General features: G+C 39.0%; 1 protein-coding gene across 8 annotated transcripts in view; it reads left to right on the top strand.

The window, feature by feature from the left end:
- Nucleotides 1-13,862, top strand: part of ralgps2 (Ral GEF with PH domain and SH3 binding motif 2) — a 566,060-nt gene that overhangs the window by 92,287 nt on the left and 459,911 nt on the right. The window contains exon 3 of one of the 8 annotated variants that reach the window (XM_063063719.1): nucleotides 12,613-12,865. The exons of the other annotated variants lie outside the window; for them this stretch is intronic. The gene's annotated coding sequence lies outside the window, so the exon portion shown is untranslated. The remainder of the gene's footprint in view (nucleotides 1-12,612; nucleotides 12,866-13,862) is intronic. 8 annotated transcript variants of the gene reach the window in all.

Raw genomic sequence — 13,862 nt, 5'->3', positions numbered from 1 at the left:
TAAATGATCTCCTTTTTAAAGTTCATGTTTTTTTCCTGTTCATGATGGTGGTTTGCTTACATTACCTGTAGGAAATCTGCTCATTTATTACTGAATTTTGCTCACTGAAAGAAACTTAAATATTCCAAAGACAATTTAAATAATCATCCCTTGTTTGGCAAAATGGATGTTACTTTCTTGGCTTGTCCTTGTTCCTACTTAAAGCTGTTTATGAAGTTATTTATGTTAAGACATAATTGTTTCATTGTTATCATTGTTTTTTTAAACAAAGTTCCCCTTTATTTCTGTCACATGGGATCAAGTCACAGGAGATCAAATCAAGAATGGACAAGGTTTCTCTTGACTTTCCTAGTATCATGATTAATCCCAGGAAGAGCTTCAAGTCATGTTTATGTCATTACTAACATTGCCATTTTCTTCCTCTTCTGTTTGACTTTACTCCATCTGAGTTTGTTAATTGCTAAAGCCGTGTCCAAGTCTTTGTTTCCTCCTGACTTGACAGTCTCGAATTATCAGGATTACAACCTTCATTTACACTCCATACATGCAAAGCCATGTAAACATTTGTGCTCTTGTCCAACTTTATAATAAGTTTGTTTAGTTATCATACAACCTTCCTCTGAAAATGCGCTGCTCAGCTAAACAAAGTGAACTGAGTGGAAAAGGCTTCCAGGGGAATTTATAACCACTTTATAAGCATAGTCTTGTTTTTTTTAGAAAAAAGCCTTCAGTTATTGATGGAGAGTTATCCTTCTTAGTATTAGTTGGGAGAGTTATCCCTCCTACTATTCTTTGATAAATTTGTATTCTTCAAAGGTTTCAATTTAATGTCAGAGAGATGTATACAATATACATTCTGAAATGCTTTTTCTTCGCAAAACATCCACAAAAACAGAGAAGTACCCCAAAGAATGAGTGAAAGTTAAACGTGCAAACCCCAAAGTCCCCCCCAGCTCCCCCCCGCATGTAAGCGGGAGCAAGGCCACGATAACCCCCATCAAAAAAAAGCACACCTGTTACTGAGCACAGGTGTGAGCTAAGCGATAGCAAAGACATAGACCTTGCATTTACCCCAAAGACTATCGCATTTCATCCGGCATTTGGCAACCCACAGGTTCTCTCCCTCCCTGGCGAGGGAGGGGGAGGTGTCCCCCATTTTCACAGCGGGCGGGAGACATAACAACAACCCACTGGTTTATGATGTTACAAAGTCCGTTTTGTCGCTTTTTCTCGAGCTCTGTGCCCGAAGGTGGCAAAGATCTCGGGTCTTCGGGCACACAGCAAAAGATTTACCAGTCGCCCCGACAACACACGAGTCTCCTGCCGTGACACCGACCCTCAATCTGTCCGTCTCCAGAGCCCCGAAATCTTAGGCTTCCAAACACTTGGGCTGAACCCTTGGTGTGCCAAACATCAGCCGGTCCTGAAACCCCGAGAACAGGTCCCATTCCTGCAAAGAACCGAAGTCTGTGTGTAACTCCAAGTCAGGGTCTTCGAAAGAACCCTGAAAGGGAAAAATAAAGATATTAAAGATGGAAATAGAGCTGTTTCCAAAGATGCAAGCAAAGGAGTCGCCATTTAGCGCCGTCTTAACTCCGCCTCCAGTCTTCTTAGGGATGTTGTTCATTTTGACCTGGGCTCAAAGATCGAAAGACAAGGGAATTTCTATTAAATTACTAGGGAACAGCACAGGGTTTAATGAGATGAGATTAGCTTTATTTGTCACATGTATATCAAAACTTCATAACATAGAGTGAAATGCATTGTTTGTGTCAATGATCAACCTGTTTGAGGATATGCTGGGGGCAGCACACAAGTGCTGACATGCTTCCGGTGCTGTCATAGCATGCCCACAACTTACTAACTCTAAACCATATGTCTTTGGAATGTGAGAGGAAACTGGAGCACCCTGAGGAAGTCCATGGAGTCATGGGAAGAATGTACAACTCCTTATAGACAGTGGTGGGAACTGAATTCTGATCACTGAGTGCTGGCAGTAAAACAGTGGTATTCCAAATAATAACAGAAAATCCAATTTGAAGTATTAAGAATTAATTGCAAAAGGAAGTCTACCAAATAAATTGGGCATGATCGCTGAAGGGTCATTTGGTAAAGTGGGTGGACAGTTGCAAAGCTAGTAGAGCCACTGCTTCACAGTGCCAGAGACTTGGCTTCAATCCTGACCTTGGGTGCAATCTGTGTGATTGCCTGTTCTCTCTGTGTCTATGTAGGTTTCTGTGAGGTGTTTTGATTTCATCCCACATTGCAAAAACTAGCTGCTTTGTAGTTTAATTATACAGTGAAATTGCTACGAATTTGTTGGTGAATAGCATAGTCTAAGGAATTGTTGATGATGATGAAGGGAGAATTTTGAAAATGGGATAGCTGGGGATTAACGTAAATGGGAGATTGCTGGTTGGTGTGAACGCGGTAGGCTGAAGGGCATTTTTCTTTACTGTATACTTCTATAGCTGTGAGCAGTGGAACATCTTAATAGCACATTTTTGAGTATGTAGTGTAACTACAGACCTTGTATTAGCAAATTTAGCATAAATAATTTGTTTGCATTGATTGGTTACTAGTGACCATGTGAATTGACAGGGGCAGTTACCTGACAGATCAAGCTAAGACTTTTGAAGAACATAGAACATAGAACGGTACAGCACGGTACAGGCCCCTTGGCCACAATGTTGTGCTGACCCTTAAACCCTGCCTCCCATATAACCCCCCACCTTAAATTCCTCCATATACCTGTCTAGTAGTCTCTTAAATATAGAACATAGAAATATTTAAAGAAGGTTTGAGGAAAGGTGTAGATATACATTTAGTCAGTACCAGCACTAATGCTTAACAAGGACTAACATTCCTAAAGAATGCTTACATTATGGCAAGATTCATACAATCAGAGGACACGTTCTATTTTTTTTGAAAAATCAAACTATGTAACAATCACTAAGATATTTAATTGTCTGAATTTAAAAAAGTGTATAGTGTAATTTTTCTATTACATTTAGAAGTCAAAGAGAGGATGAAATTAAATGGTTCTGCAGAAGATAGTGATGTGAGAGATGGACAGAACATGCTTTTGGTGTTAGTGGGGTAGAAGAAAGGTGACTGAGATAGTTGGCTCTGGATTGGGTTTATTGGATGACACACATGTGGTAGGTACCATTGGAGGTGGAAGTTGATGAATTAACACCAATGCCATGACAATGCTAATTTTTAGCAGCTTTTCTTCAGAAGGCTCGCAGAAGCAACATTTAATTCAATGCTATGGACTACTTAATGCTACATTGTATTTTGGGATTTGCAGAAATCTCTTCTGTTTTAGAAAACAAATCCTTTAACATTTTCACACAAACTTTTATTGAAGGCTCCCAACTTTTCAGCAAACTCAGCTGCTACCTGCTCCTTCATTAGCTCTTAAATGTCCTCATTAATAAGCTCCTCAACATGTGAAGTAAGAACTCCTCAACTACTTCTATGTCATTGCAGTCAATATCTGTCTGACCTACTGGGGAACCAGGTTATTTTCGATGTTAATTACAGTGCTGAAATATCTGCGATAACAACTTCTGTCATCTTAATCAAATGGACATTTATAATGTTTGAAAACTATTAAGTCTGTTCTGGTGAGCAATATGATTTTATTTGGCTGCCCTTATCACCTTACTGCTGCTTGTTAAGAACATCTCATATGATATTTCTTTTAAATCATGTTTGAGAAGAAGGACAGTGGCTATTTTAATCCTTGAGTCATTGTTTTGTGTTCTTTTTCCATCTCCTTCAGTATCCAGTTTCATAAGCAATACTGAAATTTGTTCAATTTTCAACTTGATTTTTTTACTTTTCTCAGTCATAATGATAGTTGGTTCTGTCATGCCAAATGCCCAAGCGTTAACTGATGGATTCAGTTTAAATAATTTTCTTTCTTTCTTTTTTTTTTGCGTGTGCCTGTGTGCGTGCGTGCGTCCGAGAAGTTGTCTTTTTCATGGATTTACAAGGTGCAGAGTGAGAGAGAGAGAGAGAGACTGCGTGACACGCCACTCCTCACATAGACATTTTCACAGTATTTTTCTCTTTTCATTTTACGAGGTTGAGTTATGATCTCGATGCTCAACCTGGCACAGATGGAAAGCATACTTGGGAGCGGACCCAACTGGTTTTGAACCCGGGAACCTCCACTCCCGGGTCTGGCGCCGATGTCATTGCGCCACCAGCCGGCCCAGTTTAAATAATTTTCAATTTCATTTCCATCATTGTATCTTTGCTTTGCTGAGATTATTGCAAAATTGCTGCTGGGCATCTGACTGCCATATTCACTGGATGGAAGTTGAAAAAAATTGTCAGAGTATTGCTTATCCTCAGACATGGAATGCTGATATCTTATAAACTGATGTTTGGAGGTTCTGATTATGCAGTAGTATTATGGAAGATGTATAAAATATTTTTTACCCTTTGTCACAAATTATAACTTTGTTAGCAAATCACAATCAAAACGTTGCAGCAAAGCTTGTTTTAAGTACACATTTAGTAACTGGGGAAGAGCTATATACAAATAGATGAGAAAACACATAAAATTAATTACATTGCCATTGATATTAGATTTAGAGTTGTGGCAGAGAGGATGTTACTAATCAACTGCTACAAAACATATGTGGTCAAACAGAAGGCAGGTGTAATTTAATATGGAGAAGTGTGAGGTAACATGTTTTGGCAGAAGAGATGTGGTGAGACAATAAGGAATTAATATTTGCAGGAGCATAGCTGCATGCGATTCATGTTCATAGATCTTTGAATATGCCAGGACATATCAGGAGAGTAGTCACCAAAGCATATCGGATCTGAACTTCGTAAATTGAAGTAATGAGTACAAAAGTATGGAAATTATGGAGAACTTCTATAAAGCACAGGTTTGGCAAATCAATAGTGTTTTATGTTCACAAACAAAATGCTGGAGTAACTCAGCGGATCAGGCAGCAGCTATGGAGTGAAATGGATAATCAGCACTTTGCGCTTTGGATCAAGACCATTCATCTCAAAGGGAATCAAGCAAGAGCTGACAAATAACAAGTGAATCCCGGTGAGGATGGGTGATAGGCTGACAGACAAAGGAAAAGTTGAAATGTGTGAATTGACAATGAACCCATTGTCCATTATTTTTCCTCCTTTTGGCATGACTTATTTAATTTAATGTGGGCATGTGTGTTTGTACTGGGAGATGGGAGGTGGAAGTGACAAAGGGTTGCAGATAATGGAATCTGATAGGAAAAAAAGAGAGATCATGGAATTAAATGGGGGAGGTGGGGTGTTCTGTAGAGAGAGAGAGGACACAGTGAAAGGAGTATGTGGGCAATAGTCAGATGGAATGGGTGTAAGAAGGAAAAGAAACAAAGCTGGGATGGGTGTAGGAGGAACTAGGTAGATTAGAAGGAGAGAAAGAAAAAGGGTCAAAGAGGAGCAGTGACATGAAAAGGGGGAATTCGGAGTTCATGTCTTTGGTTCTAGACTACCCAAGTGAAGTATGAGGTGTTCTTCCTTTTGTTTGTGTTTAACCACACCTTGGTACTAAAAAGGGCTGGGCACAGACATGTTGGTATGGAATAGAAAGTGGAATTAAAATTGCAATCAGTTGCTCCAGAAGATCATGGTGGACTCTGACTTACGGACCTCCTATATTCTCTCTAAATATATAGTATGTTTTATAATTTCAACCATGAATAACTATTGATTGTAAATAAGCTGAACTTCATTAAAAGTTCTGCAGATATTATTTTAAAGACATAATGTAGGATAAGGCCATAAAATATACAGATTATTTTAAAGGATGATTTGCATTCATCCATTTATTATCTTTCGTGCTCTTTTTACTATTGAAGTTATTTGTTGTGCTGGATACTTTACAAATTGTCTTGACAATATTCATTTTATATATGCAAATACTTCTGTAACCTCTTTGTTCTTGTCACTTGAAATTTTCATCTCACTCCCATCCTGACCTGTTGGTCTGTGGTTTTCTGTGCCGATACAGTAAGGCTCAAGGCATGCTTCAGGAACAGATTCCCTCTGGGCACACTGTAGCCTTTAAGATTCAGTACTGAATTAATGAAATTCCATAAATTGATTTTTCTCTCTCAGTACCAGTTATTTTTCTGTGTTGTTAGTTCAGTTTGTTTGCTTTTATTTCCCCTCTTTTCCTGGAAGTAGAGAACTTGCCAATCCTAACCAGCTGGGCATGTCACCCAGCTCAGTGTATCCCAAGTCCTACATTCTCTTAACAGCACACATCAAAGTTGCTGGTGAACACAGCAGGCCAGGCAGCATCTGTAGGAAGAGGTACAGTCGACGTTTCGGGCCGAGACCCTTCGTGGTCCCCGTGTCCTACATTCTTTTTGTTTGTTCTAAGTTATTTTTGGTTTCCTTTTCAGTTCTGATGAAGGACCTTTGATCTGAAACAGTAAAATATTTTTTTCTTTTCATAGATGCAGTCTGATCTGCTGAGTATTTGCAATTCCTTCAGTTTTTATTTTCAATTTGTAGAATCTGCAATTTTTTTTTTCCTTGAGAGTTTAGGTTGCAATTCAACAAAATGTTTTGCCTTGTCCCTAGCTTGCTTTTGTATTTTTATGTTGTTGAAATGTTACATAAGCTGGATGTTAAGTGTTTTTACTCGAATTTCCTCACAAATGCTCATCTCTTTCCTATCCATGCTTTCCCTGAAAGCTCAGGGTTATTGAAAGCGGACAAATAATTTTACAGCCACATCAGTGAATTCTCATGAACCCAACAGAAACTGTTTTAATCAGTTTTTAACCTTGGGGGCTATGGAAATGAATTTTAAAAATTTAAACATTTCCAACAGTATTCATATCATGGTTCACATTTATTTTTTTCTTGCATGAACAACACGATTTTGAGCAGAAGAGAGTGGATGACAAATATTTTTCATTGCTTCATTAATAGTTTATGTTGAGAACCACTGTTATTTTTATCTGACTACTTGGTGATGAGAGATAGATTTTTGGCTCTGTTTTACTGTGCTAGTTTATTAGTTTGCTGCATTATTTTGGGACATCCAAAGTGGAACCTGGCAATTATTTCTTGTAGTGCATAGAACTTTAAGATCAAGAACATACTTCAGAACAGGAGAAGGCTATTTGGCCCTTCAGGCTTGCCTGTCCATTTATTGTGATCATGACTGATCTAGAATCACAGAGTAACATAGCGTGGAAACAAGCCTTTTGGCCCAACTCAACCATGCCAGCCAAGGTGCCCACCTTGTCTCATTTGCCTGTGCTTGGCCCATATATTTCCAAACCTTTCCTATCCATGTACTTACCCAAATTATCATTTAAGTGTTGTTATTTTACTTGACTTGACTACTTTCTCTGGTAGCTCGCCCCATTTTTGCATCATTTTCTAGATGATGAAGTTGCCTCTGGGGTCGCTTTGAAATCGTTTCCCTCCAACCTGAAGCCTATGCCCTCTAGTTATTATTTCCCCTTTCCTGGGAAATAGACTATATCCATTCACCTTAACTGTGCAACCATAGTCATGCATGGTCGTAAAAGTCATTTACAGGGTCACCCTTCCGTCTCCTACGTTTGAAGGAATAAAATTGTAGTCTGTCCAACTTCTCCCTGTAACTCAAGTCCTTGAACCTTGGCAAAATTCTTGTAAATTATCGCATTCTTTTCAGCTTAATGATATTTTTCCGAAAACAGGATTGTCAAAGCAGTACATAATTCTCCATATGGCTTCACTAGCCTCTTTTACAATTGCAGCATAATACTCTAACACCTAAACTCTCAATGCTTTGACTGATGAAGGCCAGCATGCTAAAATCTACCTTTACCACCCTGTCTACTGTGAAGCCGCTTTCAGGAAATCATGTACTCTTATCCTTTTATCCCTCTGCTCTACAACACACCCAGGGCCCTTCCATTCACTAAATGTCATCCCCATGTTTGACTTCCCAAATACACCTTACACTTAATCTGAATTGAAAGCTATTTGCTATTCCTCAGCCCTCTTAGCTAGCTGTTCAAGATTCCTCTTTTAATAGCTTTCTTCACTTTTTGCATTGCTGCCTATTTTAGCATCATCTCCAAACCTACCAATCATGCCTTGTGCAATCTCATGTGGAATATTTGTGTAAATAATAAACAAAGGTTCCAGCACCAGGCCCTGCAGTACTAGTAACAACCTTCCACCATCACCCTCTTTTTCCTACCACAGAGCCAAGTATGAATCCTGTTAGCTCCCTCTCCCTGATCTCATGTGATCTAAACCTTTAGACATCACTACCATGCATCTACTTCAGGTCTCAGCTCCCTTCCTGAATCAGATCTTTATAGCCCTCAATTTATTTATTTAGTGATACAGCAAGTAATAGGCACTTCTGGCCTAATGAGCCTGCTTTGTTCAGTTATACCCATGTGACCAATTAACCTATTAAGGCATTTTTTTTTGTTGAAATGTATAAACAAACCAGAGCACCTGGAGGAAATCCATAAATCCATGCAGTCATGCGGGGAAGTACAGTCTCCTTATAGACAGTGATGGGAATTAAAACTAGTTCCCTGGCACTATAATACTGTTGCATTAACCACTATGCCACCATGCTACCTGAATTCTCCATGTCTTGGGAAAAAAAACTGCTTACACTCAGACATCCCACCTCTCCCAGAAATTCTGGGAGTCTTCTCCATATTGATAGTGGCTCCCTGATGCCTGCAAATTATATACAATATCCCGGAAATCGATTTTTTTTGAGAGCAAGAGAGAGCACCTCAGCAGAGTGTTCCAAAAAAAGAAAATATAAAACGTACGTCACCCCAGACTACACTAAAGTGTACCCCTGCCTAATAGGGGTCAAAAATAATGACAGTGTTGCTCGCTGCACTGTTTGCAACAGTGACTTTTCTATTGCCCATGGTGGGTTAAGATTGTAAAAGGCATGTTGAGGTGAGTTTAACAGGTGACATTCGTTCATTAGCATAGCTAACGTTATTTAAACTAGCTGGCTAGCTGCTGAGGAGCTACTCTATTGCAGACATCCCACCTCTCCTGGAATTTCTGGGAGTCTCTCGCAAATTGATGGTGCTACCTCCCTGAAATGAGTTTTTGCAGGGTGGGATGTCTGTACACTTTAGGTAGACTTTTTTAGCTAGCCTCCTACTCTGAGACAGAAAATTTCAGCGGTTCATCAGTTTATGTGAGTAGAAGTTTCAAAGTGCTTTGGTTTTAAATGATCAGTCTCTTATCTTGAAATTATATTCATTCTTTTGAGTTTCTTCTATTTGTAGAGTTAATTTTTTTTGAAGACCCCTATATTGAAAACTGAGGTATACTGTATTTTCATTGCTGTATCATGCTTTGTTGATGTTGCCAAAATTAACATTGCAAGTTTTTCTATATATTTTTCAATTAAATCTCTATAGTAGAAAATTATAACAGATTACAAAGAAAGGAAACATGATTCTGAGACTGTTCACATTAAGGTGATTAAAAATTTTCCTCTTGAATTCATTCAGAGTTGCTTTTAAAATAAACATAATCTTAGCTCCGAGCTATTTGGTTTTTAGAAAATTGATTTTTACAAATATTTAATCTGCTGAATTATCTGATAGAAAAATATAAATGGTTTAACAAAAACACAAATGGTTTATCAAAAATACCTCTATTTTGGGCTTTTTTACTATTTTGTCTGGCAAGTAAGTTGAACCCAGTGTTTTAAAGGGAACTCTCATAGATTGGACATCTTCCTCAAACACATAGGTTGAAAGCCTTGTGGAAACCTTTGAGCCAAATACTGGAAATCCAAGAGTGGGAAGGAGACAGTTCAGTTCATCCAAGCAGCCAGCTAACCTCTACATGGAGTTGGAGGATTTCTCTATGTTTTGAGACAAAACAAGAAAACAAAACTTTGGCTAAGTTCCATACACATCATAAGAGGCAGTGAATGTCAAAGCAACTTTTCTTAAAATGAAAGACAATCAAACTGAGAAGATAACTTTCTCTTAATCTATGGAGGAAGTTTAGAAATATTTCTTTTGTCTATGTGGAAATAATTCAAATTATGTTCTTATAACTGTATTGTAGTAATTGAGCTTTGGTGCACAGGTTGACTGTGTGCCAAACTATTCACTTGTTGACTGTGAAACGAACTATGCAGCATCTTTACTCAGCTTTGTATGCTTATACTCTAAACGAGTCTGCTTTCTAATTAAATCACAAACAAAAGAAAATCTGCAGATGCTGGAAACTCAATGCTTGAGGAATTCAGCAGGCCAGGCAGCATCTGTGGGGAAGAAGTACAGCCTATGTTTCGGGCTGAGACATTCCTCCAACATTTTATGTGTGCTGCTTCCTAATTGGAGAAGTACACTTAAAGAATATCTGATAAAACCACCATATTATGATCGGAGTTACTGTTGTTAAACAGCTTTGTTGTGCTATCATAAAACTAACAATTATCCATTTTGGGCAAACACTTGAGTGCACGAACCCTGAATTCTACTGCTATGATTGAACAATCCTGCAGTGTTTGAGAGATTGTTGAGGGAAAATTCACTGACTCGACATCCAGCTATTTTTATTTGTCGTTCGTTTGTTGTCAAGACCCACAGTGAGGTTGCTGTTTTCCGTCCACCTTTCTAATTTACATGAGATTTTCAAGCCTTTTTGTCATTGAAATATTTCTTAAGTTTTTGATAATTTTCCATGCAGAATTTCTACACAATTTAAAAGAAATCAGAACTTTGTTGAAAATATTATCTATATTATTTGCTGGTAATCTGATTTGTTATGTAATATGTAATATTTGAAATATTTCACAGGATACTTTTTGTGTTTCTTCTTTTGTAAAATTTTGGAGATAGGCTGATTTCATGTTTCCTACAATTTGCTGATATCTTTGTTTAAAAACTTATTATTAAAACTGTAACTTGTAAGTTCATAGACTACAGCATAGAATTGAGGATTGACCTCCAGTGCTGCTTGCGTGGAGTTTGCACATTCGTTCTGTTTGTGGTTTCTGCTTGATGTATTGATTTCCTCCCACATCCTTAAATCAGGTGGTCAGTAGGTTAATTGACCTCTGCATGGATCAGTGGGAGAATCTTGGAGGGGATTGATGGGAATGTGGAGTGAATAAAATGGATTAGGGTAAAATTAGTGTGAAAATGGATGATTGACTGGCAGACCACAATACGTGTGCTTGCAACACTGTGTCCGACAGAGTGATCAGCAGCACTGGGGCTCCACAGGGGACTGTCTTGTCTCCCTTTCTCTTCACCATTTACACCTCGGACTTCAACTACTGCACAGAGTCTTGTCATCTTCAGAAGTTTTCTGATGACTCTGCCATAGTTGGATGCATCAACAAGGGAGATGAGGCTGAGTACAGGGCTACAGTAGGAAACTTTGTCACATGGTGTGAGCAGAATTATCTGCAGCTTAATGTGAAAAAGACTAAGGAGCTGATGGCAGACCTGAGGAGAGCTAAGGTACCAGTGACGCCTGTTTCCATCCAGGGGGTCAGTGTGGACATGGTGGAGGATTACAAATACCTGGGGATACGAATTGACAATAAACTGGACTGGTCAAAGAACACTGAGGCTGTCTACAAGAAGGGTCAGAGCGGTCTCTATTTCCTGAGACTGAGGTCCTTTAACACCTGCTGGACGATGCTGAGGATGTTCTATGAGTCTGTGGTGGCCAGTGCTATCATGTTTGCTGTTGTGTGCGGAGGCAGCAGGCTGAGGGTAGCAGACACCAACAGAATCAACAAACTCATTCGTAAGGCCAGTAATGTTGTGGGGATGGAACTGGACTCTGTCCAAGTTGCATGCCATCTTGGACAATGTCTCCCATCCACTACATAATATACTGGGTGGGCACAGGAGTACATTCAGCCAGAGACTCATTCCACCGAGATGCAACACAGAGCGTCATAGGAAGTCATTCCTGCCTGTGGCCATCAAACTTTACAACTCCTCCCTTGGAGGGTCAGACACCTGAGCCAATAGGCTGGTCCTGGACTTATTTCCTGGCATAATTTACATATTACTATTTAACTATTTATAGTTTTATTACTATTTATTATTTATGGTGCAACTGTAACGAAAAGCAATTTCCCCCGGGACCAATAAAGTATGACTATGACTATGATTTGATAATCAGCATGGATTTAGTGGGCCTAAAGGTCTGGTTCTGTTCTATATCTATAACTGATTGGTGATCCAATCTGATAATTAGTTTAATGTATTGAGCAAGTAGTACTTTAAATTGCTAATACTTCAGTTTTAACTTGAATGTCGTAATTCTAAATTTTGGTACTTAGATTCAGAGGCAGAAATTAATTAGTTCCTTGTTACGTATACAACAGTATACTGCTTGTGTATTAACTTTTTTATTTATGAAATTACAGCAAGCATGATGTGTAGTTGTGGCCTCCAGTGGATATATGTATGTACATTTATCATGCTGGTTTGTTAGAAATTTATTTCATACTCAGAGGGAGTCCTCCCGGGAGGGGGGAGAAGATGGTGGCGTGACGGCAGCGCGCGCGGCCACTTCAGTGATGAATATCTGTTATCTGTTAAGTAGGGGACCGTGCACAATTCTGATTTGATGGAGACAGATGTGAGAACACAGAGGAACATCTGGAAAACTTCTGAAATGCCCGCTTCGCTGCTGCAGCTACTGTGTGGTAACCGGAATCTCCGGAGCTGAAGGCCCCGAAATCCTCGGCCGAGGAGAGGTCGAAGGCGCTCGGGAGGCTGTATCAGAGAGGCTGGTCGGAAGCTCAAAGTTTTCGGACTGATGGACTCAGTGTCGGCTGTGGTCGGCTGCTTCCAAGGTATCGGCAAGTTGACGGTGCCTGGAGGTTAATGGCAGGGAGTTTCTCCCTTTTGCCGCCGCTATTGGGGACTCAGGAGTTGATTGACTCGGGACTTTGAGACTTTTTTTTACTGTGCCCATGGTATGTTCTTCATCAAATTACGGTATTACTTTGCACTGCTGTCACTATATGTTATAATTATGTGGTTCTGTCAGTGTTAGTCTTCGGTCTGTCCTGTTTTCTGTGATATTACTCCGGAGAAACATTGTATCATTTCTTAATGCATGTATGCATTTCTAAATGACAATAAAAGAGGACTGAGTGTTCTCATAATCTAAAAAAAATGGAAAAAACGATATATCTTTCCATCTGTCTTTAAAATAAATTGCAATGTTTTGTGTTTACTGATCACAAATAGTTGGTACAATATTTTGTATTTCAAGATTGTTGCCAGGTTACAGCAAGGAAGGATAACGTCCTAATGTGGGCAAGTTGGATGAGTGTAGATGGATAAAAATATCAACATGAACGATTTGATTCGTAGGGAGAAAAGTTATTATGGAGCATGGTTTAGAAATTTGTTGTAAGTAGGAGATAAAACAACCAGGAAAGACAAACTGTACTTCTGTTTCATATCCATTTTGTACATAATCAAGGACTGTACATTAATCAATCTTATTTATAGTGGAGGGAAAAAATAAGTACATATTATTGTGCTTGTGTTAGGTGGTGAAAAATTTTCATTAATGCATTTCAAAAAGAAGTTATTTGACCCACAAGAAATAATATTACATAGCTTTGATATTGTATGGTTCATCATGACCTGGATTTTCATGACTATTGTCACAAAAAAGGAGGCTAAATTTGAGAGAAGTTGTTCCATGTTGCCAGTCCTGCTGAAGGGCGTTGGCCTGTACTCATTTCCATAGATGCTGCCTGGCCTGCTGAGTTCCTCCAGCATTTTGTGCGTGTTGCTGGATTCCCATCATCGGCAGATTTTCTTTTGTTCCAGATT

This window comes from Mobula hypostoma, chromosome 12 (assembly GCF_963921235.1).
Source record: "Mobula hypostoma chromosome 12, sMobHyp1.1, whole genome shotgun sequence".
NCBI classification, from domain to species: domain Eukaryota; kingdom Metazoa; phylum Chordata; class Chondrichthyes; order Myliobatiformes; family Myliobatidae; genus Mobula; species Mobula hypostoma.
Note: the sequence above shows the minus strand (reverse complement) of the source record. Positions and strands in the feature narration are given on the sequence as shown.